Source organism: Lactuca virosa, chromosome 2 (assembly GCF_052849685.1).
Source record: "Lactuca virosa cultivar CGN04683 chromosome 2, Lactuca_virosa_CGN04683_v6, whole genome shotgun sequence".
NCBI classification, from domain to species: Eukaryota; Viridiplantae; Streptophyta; class Magnoliopsida; order Asterales; family Asteraceae; genus Lactuca; species Lactuca virosa.
Window position 1 is genome coordinate 235,469,758 of NC_136427.1, and position 11,598 is coordinate 235,481,355.

Sequence of the window (11,598 nt, forward strand, 5' to 3'; positions counted from 1 at the left end):
TCTTCGGCAGGTATTTACACTATTTCTGCTAATAACTCATTATCTTCTCGTTCATGGGTCCTTGATACAGGATGTGGTTTTCATATCTGTTCTGATTTGCAGGGTCTAAAGGAAAGTGAGGAGATAGAGCGAGGAAGGATAAACCTGATCATGGGAAACAGAAAGTCTTCACCAGTAACCAAGATCGGAGTTTATCAGCTTCTGCTTAGTAATGATGTTAGATTAGATTTAATAAATTGTTGCTATTCGTCTGAGATGACGAGAAACATTATTTCATTTCATGCATTGTTCAGACAAGGTTTTACATATTCTTTTAATGATTTGAATGGTTCAATTTCTGTTTATAAGAATGGTGTTTTTATGTTTGAAGCTTTGCCTTGTAATGGTGTGTATGAAACAGTGACTTGTGTTGATAGCCTAGGAAATAGTGTACTTAATATTGACTTGTCTAATAGTGTAGACAAGGCATGCTTGTGGCATTGTCGTCTTGGACACATTAACAAGAAACGCATAGCCCAACTCCAAAAGGATGGAGTGTTGGAATCATTTGACCTAAAGTCAGATGATATGTGTGAGTCTTGTCTTTTGGGAAAGATGACAAAATCACCATTCACAGGGTCTTGTGAAAGAGGTGAAGGTCTGTTGGATCTCATACACACGGATGTGTGTGGACCCTTCAGATCAACTACAAGAGATGCTAATCGATTCTATGTGACCTTCACTGACGATTATAGCAGATATGGATATATCTACTTGATCAAGCATAAGTCAGAAACTTTTGAAAAGTTCAAAGAGTTTAAGCATGAAGTCGAAAATCAATTGGGCAGAAAGATAAAGATACTTAGATCCGATAGAGGCGGGGAGTATCTTAGTATCGAGTTTAACGACTATCTGAAAGAATGTGGGATAGTCTCACAATTGACTCCTCCTAGGACACCACAGTTAAATGGTGTAGCTGAGAGGCGCAATCGAACCTTGTTAGACATGGTTCGTTCTATGATGAGTCGGGCTTCGCTTCCCATTCACTTCTGGGGGTATGCCTTAGAGACAGCCGCCCACATCCTCAATCTTGTCCCTACAAAGAAGGTTGCCAAAACACCTCACGAAATGTGGACAGGGAAAGTTCCCTCGTTAGCACATATTAAAGTCTGGGGTTGTGAAGCTTTCGTAAGACGAGAGACTCACGACAAGCTAGCAGCTAGAAGTGAGAAATGTGTTTTCATTGGTTACCCAAAGCAGTCTTTTGGATATTTGTTCTACAGGCCTAGTGAAAACGTGGTCTTTGTAGCACGAAGAGGAGTCTTTCTTGAAAGAGAGCTCATATTCAAAGAGGACAGTGGGAGCACTATTGACCTTGAAGAAATTCAAGATTCAGCCAATGAAGGAACCTTAGATGACACTAGCACTCAACCAGAGGAAACAGTTCCTGTTGAACCAATCGATAACTCATTACCTCTTAGAAGATCCACTAGGGTGAGTGTGCCACCTGAGTTGTATGGTTTTCATATTACTTCAGATGGTGACACATTCATAAGTGACAGAACACTGGTAAACTTAGATGAACCAGTCACTTATAAGGAAGCAATGGCAGGCCCAGAGGCTTCCAAGTGGAAAGAGGCAATGGACAGCGAGATTAAGTCCATGTATGACAACCAAGTTTGGAATTTGGTTGATAGTGCACCAGGTCGTAAGACAGTTGGGTGCAAATGGATCTTCAAGAAGAAGACAGACATGGATGGAAATGTGCACACATTCAAGGCTCGACTGGTTGCAAAAGGTTTCACTCAAACCCCAGGGGTTGACTATGATGAAACCTTCTCGCCAGTGGCTAAGATTAAATCTATTAGGATATTGCTCGCCATAGCTGCCTTTCATGATTATGAAATCTGGCAGATGGATGTCAAAACTGCTTTCCTTAATGGGAAGTTGGCTGAAGATGTTTACATGAGTCAGCCAGAGGGTTTTGTTGATGCAAAGTTCCCTAATAGAGTGTGCAAGCTTGAGAAATCCATTTATGGATTGAAACAAGCATCTCGCAGTTGGAATCTTTGCTTCCATGAGAAAGTCAAAGAATTTGGTTTCTCTAGAAGTGAAGATGAGTTCTGTGTGTATATCAAAGCTAGTGGGAGTATAGTAACTTTTCTGGTGTTGTATGTCGATGACATATTACTCATTGGTAACGACGTTCCAACCTTGAAAGAAGTTAAGTCTTGGCTTGGAAAGTGTTTTGCCATGAAAGACCTTGGAGAAGCTGCCTATATTCTTGGGATTAGAATATTGAGAGATAGAAAGAAGAGACTAATTGGACTTAGTCAGAGCACATACTTGGATAAGGTACTAAAGAGGTTTAGTATGGAAAACTCCAAGAAGGGAGAGCTACCTATTCAGAGCAATACCAGATTGAGTAAGACTCAATGCCCGAGTACAGATGTTGAAATAGATGACATGAGTCGTGTACCTTATGCTTCCGCTGTCGGATCGATCATGTACGCTATGACATGTACTCGCCCTGATGTGGCATTTGCTTTGAGCATGGTCAGTCGCTATCAGGGAAACCCAGGTAGAGCTCATTGGATAGCAGTTAAGAATATACTCAAGTATTTGCGAAGGACAAAGGACTGGGTCCTTGTGCTTGGTGGCAGTGATACTTTGAGAGTAGATGGTTACAGTGATGCCAGCTTTCAGACGGATAGAGATAACTTCCGTTCTCAGTCGGGCTGGGTGTTTTTACTGAATGGAGGAGCAGTTACTTGGAAGAGTTCCAAGCAAAATACGGTGGCTGATTCTACTTGTGAATCAGAGTACATTGCAGCAAGTGAAGCGTCGAAAGAAGCAGCTTGGTTGAGGAACTTCATCGGGGATCTCGGAGTTGTTCCAACCATCCAGGAGCCTATGGAACTGTTCTGCGATAATGAAGGAGCGGTTGCCTTGACAAAGGAACCGAGAGATCATGGTAAGACCAGACATATCGACAGAAAGTACCATTTCATCAGACATAGAGTTGAAGAAGGCCATCTTATAGTAAAGAGGGTGTCATCTGAAGATAACCCAGCAGATCCCCTCACAAAGGGTCTGAGTAGGGCTAAGCATATTCAGCATGCTCGGAGCATAGGACTGAAAGATGATATTAGTTTTAGTAGTTAGATTAGTTTTTGAAACTTGTAACAAAGTAAATGTAATTGACTTTTGGTGATTAAATAATAAAGTATTATTTATAAGTTTGGCTACTACCTTTTGTCAATTGTTTATTATTGTGTTTCATTTTTGCATGTTTTACTTCCTGAATAATGAGATTATTCAAACTCCACAGTCGCTCGTACTCTTGGAAGTAAGTAGTGAATTAAGACTGTCATGAATTGGATTGCAGATTGTCTAAGGATAGACATGGCAATAGAATTGCTGCAATGTTCATGAGTACTCAGAAATTGAGATTTGAGTATTGGATAAACCCACGCTCAGAGTATTACTTCATGGAATTCATCACGAGTAATACTGAGACGATAATATCTTATAATCTTGAAACGAAGATATATGAGTTGTAATTTACAAGTCGGTTGTGCATTGGTGATACGAAAACGCATCAGTAACTTGGTGTTATAAAACGTATTGTCATGCATAATTTGATGAGTAAAAGATACAAGCATATGAGTCAACGTTTATTCGTTCCTTTTGCCCTAACAGGAAAAGCGATATCTGTGGGCCCCTCGATGATTTGGTGTTGACTTATGTGCTGGGCCCAGCCAGGACTAAATTGATGTGTTCAATTAGAAGTCCTACATCATCACAAATCAGGAATCGGGAAACATAGATTCTGGACAAAGAGATTGATTATATTCCATGTCTTTTGTCTGGGGATATCAAGCAGAACGAAGGGTTATATGATCACTTATCTTAGGACACATAACTGACTGGGTCAGAGTTCGGCAGCAGCTTTTTGGAAGCTACAATTTGCTGGTCAAATTTAGAAGGCATACTAGCAATTATAGTTACAGACTTATCCAAGTGGGAGACTGTTGGATTAGGTGTCTAAGCCCATAACTATAATTGGTATGTACTTGAATTGACAGCAGCACAGTCCTTTTGGGTTGCCCTCAACCTAGCAACTGGACAAGGAAATTATGAAAGGAGAGATATTAATTTATAAGATTAATAAATTAATATATATATATATATATATATATATATATATATATATATAAATGATTTATTAATATGTTAATGGATTAATATATTAATTAGAAATCATTATGTTTAATTAATTGTTAGCCAGAAATTAATCAGAATTGATTTTGGGGTTAAAAGAATTAATTATAAGGTGCAGGGACTAGTTTGCAATTATCTAATAGTTGAGTGGAAGGCTCTAGAACCCCCTTGGAAGAGGGTGGACGAAATCTTTAGGGGAAACCCTAATAATTTCGTCCATAGGGGCTTGGATAAGGCCTTTGGGTTTGCTTAGGCCCTAAGCAAAGGATAACTAGGGTTTCCCTTAAACCCTAGATCCCTCAACTATTTAAGGAGCCTCCTGGCTCACATTTTGGGTACTGAATTCTTTGGAAGAAACCCTAGTGGCCGAAATTGCATACTCCCTCCCCTCTCTCTTCTTCTACTTTCCTTCTTGCTAGTTTGGGTGTGACTCCATTAGAGGCATTACACTTGTGGTGCTAAAGCTTCCAAGAAGATCAAGATCAAGATCAAGGGAATATCAATTGTTTGCTATAACAATTGAAAGGTATGTAAACCCTAAACCCTAGTTTACTATTTTCGATAATAGCCTCTCTCCTCTAGGGTTCTTGTATTGCAATTCAAAGTTGTATGTTCAATAGTTAAAACATAGATCCAAAGTAGGTTGCATGTGAACTTAGGAATTGTTTTTCTAGTTTATTTGTTTTACCTAAAACCCTTCACTTTGAATCACCACACTTTTTCAGGTGAGTTCATACCCCTACATTTTCACGCATTTTTCATGTTTTAGGGGGGGGGGGGGGGGAAATACAAGTGAAACACGAGATAAACTCATATTTCAAATACACGTCGTTAGAAATGTTTTTCAAATACTTTATCTAGATTTTTTTGTTATGGATGATAAACAACATTTATACTAATATTATACTTCACATGCAAAGTTGATATTACACCAATTTTTGTGTTATCCAATGGAACACGCTTTTGATGAACTATAATGGGTATAGTTTACGGGTTATTCATTACAACTTTACGTAAACATTGTGAAAAATGAAATACTTTCATCTACATGAAATATAGACTTTTTTTTTGTAAATCTATAAATACTAAGTGTTGTGAGACATTCAACTTCAACGTACTTACAAGTACGCATTTCAAGTCCTGTATTATAAGCCATAATCTCTTGGAGGGAGAGCGTGATACTTGTGTATAGATCTATACGGGATTGACAACCCCGCACCTAAACTGTTAGCTACAGTTAGACCGACAGGTCTGGGGTGACAAACGTTATAACACTACAACGCCTGAAGAACGTTGTTACAGGCAGTTTGGGTCAATAGCATGGTTATAAAACTCACACGGAAGTATTAAAATAAGTTTGATTTACGAGACTTTTGAATGCATTCAGTAAATACATTATTTGAGTATAAATACACTTTCATTATTTTGAGCACGAAAGACACTATTGTACTCTAGTCCTTGGAACTTTTTCAAACTATATATAGAAAATATTGGATTTTCTGGAAAACACGTTCAATTATTTTTACTAAAGGACATACAAATTTCAGTACGAAAACGCTTATTAATCACCAACTTAATTGTTGACACTTTTCAAAACTACTTGTATTTCTCAGGGAATCAGTAATACAGGTAACCATCAGCTTTTGGAGAAGGAACGCTAAGGCGTCTATTATCAAAACATTTAAAATCATCATATTTGTAATATTCTTTTGAAACATGTATTACACGCAACAATGTAAGTTTTTATTATATTTATGATGGTTGTGTTTACTTTCTTTACAATATTCAACTGTTATGATACTACGTGAAGTCACCCACCCCCGAATGTTTCCGCCATCCTGGTTTGGGGGTGTGACACTCTTGTGAATTTCCTGACTGACCCGACAGAAGGAAGGTCAACCCTTTGACCAGTTGACGTTTTGATTTTTGGATGAGTTGGAGGGAAACATGTATGTATGGACCTTACTGGGGTATCCCCTCTCGTAGGCTTGAGGGTCGGAGGTTTCACGGCGGGGCAGGCTTCATTAAAAGCTGCTACATGCAAGGTCACCAAACATGAGAAATCATGCATGGAAAATCAACATGTGTTCATACCATTTGCATTTGATACCTGTTAGGTGCATTTCATGTACCCATTTTGTAGCTTTATTTCATAAAAATACATTGCATATAGGCTTAAACTCATGCATTTTGCATGTTTTTCGGGATTTTTCATGAGGCAATTTCATTCACATACTTTTATGATATTTTAGGGACTTTTGGAGGTAGGATATTGTTGGAGGAGGTAAATAAAAGTTGCGGACAAAATTTCAGGACTTGCGGAGCACCGAGGAGCAAGATATCAAAGAAATGAAGATTTTGGCTTTACAGAGATTTACACGGCCGTGTAAATGCAAGCCTTGCGTTTACGCGGGCCGTGTAAACGTAGATTTCTGCACAGTATATTTTTGCGTTTACGCGGGCCGTGTAAATGACAGTGTTAATTTACGCGGGCCGTGTAAACGTAAATGCGGGTTTTAAAGCAGTTTTTCACCATTTTTAAAGGGGGGAACCGACTTTTTACTTTGGGGGGTCGATTTTTGGAGTAGAGAAGGCGATTTTCTTGAGGATTTTGAAGTTGATTAACACTTGGGAACATTTGATTTCATTTTGTAAGAACTTTAATTTCATTTTCTAGATTTGTGATCTTGTTCTAGTCATGAGTGGCTAGAACCCTAGATTCTCCAACTTTATGTCTTGACTTCTAGTTGTGATTTCAATCATATGACTTGATGTTTTCTTTCAATTTTCTATCTAGTGAATTTGATTTTGTTTCAATCGAATGTTTGATTCTAATTGTGATTCTTATTGGCCATTTGAATTAGGGTTAGATCATTCAAGTTATCTAATTGCAAAATTCGTAATTGTTTTGTAAATTGGACTAGGTAACAAGCACTAAACTGATTTCTATTGAATGAATTTAGTGTAAACCTTATTCACACATTCTTATGCTCCCGAGCTTATGAGGAGTATTGAGTGTTGTTGGGAACATTCACATAAAGTTTAATGCAATCTTTCAACCTAATTCTAAGAGTTTGTTTAGATTAGATTGGTAAGGTTAGGATTAATCAGAGAGCTTGTTTTGGTTAATTATTGTGGTGAATGGGAAGTGTTAGAGCTTGTTAACACTTTCAAGTACCAACTTAGATAGAATTAAACAAATATCTTGTCATCCATGGAATCACATTGCTAATTTGTCTTGCATAGAGTTGGAGTACTTACAAATCTTGAACTTATTTCACTTAATCAATTGCTTACTCATTAAATTAGCTCTTATTTGAATCATTGCATTTAAATCCCCCTCTTTTGTGATCATAGTGTACCTTGCGCAAAAAGGTATAAGCATTTGTCCCGTGTCTCTGTGGATCGACCCTACTTACCTTGTACTACGTTTTTAGTGCATAGTAGTAGTGTTTAAGGAGTCATTTGTACCCTTTATTTGTTGGGTTTGACACGCCCTAACAATACCTTTGGTTTCCGTGCGCCGGATGCGGTGAAGCTTCTTAGTAGAGTACAACAGATTATGCATAGTAATGTTATATCCCCTAGTCCCTAGATCTATGGATGTAGTCTTCAAAATAATTGATTTTACCATACAAAAAGGCTTAGCGGCGCAACTTGTTGTCCGTTTGCCTTCTCATTCGTTGTACGATGATAACTAAGGGCTTGTTTGATAAGCCTCTTACTGGATCCAGTAAGAGGTGAAAATCTGATTTGGTCCAATAAGACCGTTTGATATTACCATATAATGGCTCTTACTCGGTCCTAGGATATCTGATTCAGTCATATGAAAAAAGATGCTGACTGAGAAAAATCATTTCATTGCTCTTATTCCAAAATACGCTCGCTCCTTCACACCTCTCTTCCTCGTCACTGATGAATGAACGTACTCCTCAAACATCGGCCTCCATCCCCGGCGTCGTCGTTGTCGCCGTCCTCCCCAGGACCACCTTCCTTCATCGCTAGTTCCTTTTCTTGATTGATTGATTTCGATGAAGTGTTAAATAAAAAGTTTTTTGATTCATAATCTTCCATAGGCTTCGCAGCAACAAGATAACCTGTATGACGATTTTTCGTAGGCCTCACAACAAGATAACATGTATGAAGATTTTTGATCTATCTATGATTGTTTGATGGATTAGAGGCAACCATAGCTTGGATTAAACAACGAATTCATCATCAATGAAGGAAACGCGATGCCCCCAAACATTTGATTCTCAATGTTAGCTTTCGTTTGGAAACAAACCCATGTTCCCAAAGATAAATGGGGGTTTAACATCCCAACCGATTGATCCAAATTGATCTTTCTCAAATGCATCAGTAGTTGAAAGAGATTCATCATCTACAAAATTCCAGATCAAATTGTTGTCATAAAAAGTGATGTCCATGTGAAGGTAACAAATCTTGATTTCTTGAAGTATTCAAAATTCCATATCAAATTGAATCCCATAAGGACAAGAAACTGTAAAGGTAATGAATGAGCTTTGAAAGGAAATTGCAATCAAGAAACAGTGATGAAGTAGATAAGCTGATGCATATGCGTCAATAGTAGAAACATGTTGAAGTGATGTAGTTTGCGTCGTTCTTTGCTACTCCATTGACTATACTTATAGTGGGTTCTTTCATCTTTGGTACTTTTGTGTTTGTCTCCATGGTGGTAGAGCATGTGATATGTATTGTCGACTAGCTAGCATTTGTCAACAACTTTTGATGTTTTATTTATTTTTATTACAACATTGTGCTTATATTTATTTTAATTACAACATTGTAATGATTTGTTTGTTATAGCATTCTACTTTGATTTGTTTGCTATATAATTCTATTCTTATTTACATTATTTGTCCAATATAAGAAAGCTTATAACTTTTTTTTCTCAAACCAACAGATTTTATTCAGAACAAAACAAAACAGAGGGGTAAAATGGTCCTTTTCACCATTTATCACAGTCGGCCAGATGCGTAATCAAACAACGGAGGTGCAAATATTTACAATCTAATATATCATTCGGTCCCTTCAACATCCTCTTCAAATATCTTATAGCCCCGTCATTTAAAGACGCATTATCCACTGTCACAGTAAACACGGTTTCAATCCCCCACTTTTGTATGCACTCATAAACCAAACTCCCAATGGTTTCACCCCTATGATTCTCTATAGGGCAAAAGTTTAGAATTTTCTTTTGTAAAACCCATGCATCGTCAATCCAATGAGCCGTAAGACACATATAATTCACGTTCTGAACAGTTGGCCATGTATCCGTAGTTAGGCACACTGTTTGGCCTTTCAACATCTCTTTAACTTTTTTTGCTTCTTCTTTATAAATCTCTATACAGTCTCAAGCTACAGTCCATTTAGATGTCATCTTAGACTCCAGATTTAATTCCCACACAAATTCCTTAAAACCCTCATCATCAACAATGCTAAACGGCCGATTGTCTTTAATGCACATTTTGGCAAGGGCCAATCTACACTTCTCTTGGCTGAAGGAATGCTTAGCCAAAGACCCACCCCCTCGGTACCTTTTGGCTTAAAGCTTAATTTTGTTTGTTTCTTTGCATCTTTGTCTTTACCTTCATAAAGGGGGCTGCGCCTACAAGAATTAACTAGATGACTGAGTAATGAGGAGGTTCCATTCTCTCTAGTGCCACAAGCTAAAACCTTTTTACAATGTGTGCATTCTGATTTTTTTTGTGCCTTTAACATATGGAAAATGCTGCCATACAATGGACCGTAACTTAGGTTTTGCATTATTTTCTTCTTCAACATCACCTTCACCTTGGACTTCAACTCCATCTTCTTGTTGATCATCCACATTAATTACACCTTCATTAGTAGCCATGCTGAAATACATATTACGTTAGTACTAAATCGGGTGAAAACATGGTGAGTTGCAAAACAAAAAAGATTATAATAAAAGAAATACATATTGCGTTTTAATTATCACTAGGCATATGTTTAAATTGTTTCTTATCTTAATATAAAATAAATAGGCATATCACCTCAACAAGTAAATAACCAAATTGCCTTTTGGTTACGTTTAACAGTGGAAAAAGGGGTGGGGTATGATAGTAAATTCATATAGGTTTGTTCTTTTGTATCTATATTTATCCTTTTAAGGATTATAGAAACTAATACTGTTTACCTTTATTTTTTTCTCTCTATAACATGTGGAATTGGCTGTTATTGCATATATTGATCTAGAGATGCTATATTTTTAGAATCTGTCTACAAAAACTTTAAGAAATCTTAGCCTTACATACTAGTAACCATTAAAGAGTAAATCATATATAAATTAAGCCACATCCAGTTTTCGACAGACAAATAAGACTGTCTTCAACGAAATAATCATATACTGAACAAAAATAATGACCAATATGTGTAAGTCCTGCTTAATCATGAAAGAGTAATCACTTTTACTGTCAAAAAAGAACCAGAGTAACAAAATAACAAGATCAAATACAGTAGATTCGAAGTGTTGGTAACCCCATTGTTGGAAAGATAGTCGACTAGAAGAACAGAAGAGGAAATTGAAAAAAGCTACAAGAATGGTCGAATCCTGAAGAGGAATTTGAAAAAAAGACCTTACCTGAGACGAAGAGGAAGATTGCTTCAGTATTCAGGTCGCCGAAATCGATAGTTGCAATCCCAGTTGCCGGAGTCGATGCTCGATCGTTGCTGACTTGCTTCAATGGTTCGATCGTTGTTGACTTGCTTCAATGATTCGATCGTTGGCTGCTTCAGTCGCCAGTAAACGAAGGCTAAAGGGAGGCTAGGGCTTTTTAGAACACAAAAGACAATGAAAGAAATGTGGTGAAAGAAGTGGGAACGACCCTATTCTTTTTGGATTTGTATTTTTTTTAAAAAAAATGAAATATATATTCAATTAATAATAATATTTTAATATTGCGGTGCGGTTCAATTAATTTGCGGTTTTTTTTAAGATAAAAACGCACTGCACCGAAAAATTGCGGTTTTTTTTATTTTCTCAAACCGCACCATCGGTTATATGTTCGGTTTCGGTTTTTCGGTTATTTTGCGGTTATTCGGTTTGCAGTTCGGTTTTTACTCACCCCTAGTTTCAGTCAGAGGCAATGTAGTCAGATCTTCTTACCCAGTCAACCTCTAACTTAGTCGGATCTTACCCAGTCAACAACTATCAAACAACCCTTAAGATGTATTAATTAGTCATAAGACAATAAATCTTTTTGTCTAAAAGTTATTTTGAAAATCAAAATGAAATCTCAAACGCCCTGTAAGAACTATAAATAGTATAAATGGTAATATGTTATTGTGTTACATGCAATCGACTCGTTTTGGATGAGTGCATCCACAATGATGAGTTTAATGAGAGAGTTG

At 37.2% G+C, this 11,598-nt stretch overlaps 1 long non-coding RNA gene across 1 annotated transcript; it reads right to left on the reverse strand.

Moving 5' to 3' along the window:
• Window positions 1-9,106: 9,106 nt before the first annotated feature.
• On the reverse strand, window positions 9,107-11,055 carry LOC145160504 (uncharacterized). The gene is made up of 2 exons (XR_013738132.1): window positions 10,829-11,055; window positions 9,107-10,082 (listed from the first exon to the last, which is right to left on the reverse strand). It is a non-coding gene; the product is annotated as an uncharacterized LOC145160504 (long non-coding RNA).
• Between the last annotated feature and the right edge of the window lie 543 nt (window positions 11,056-11,598).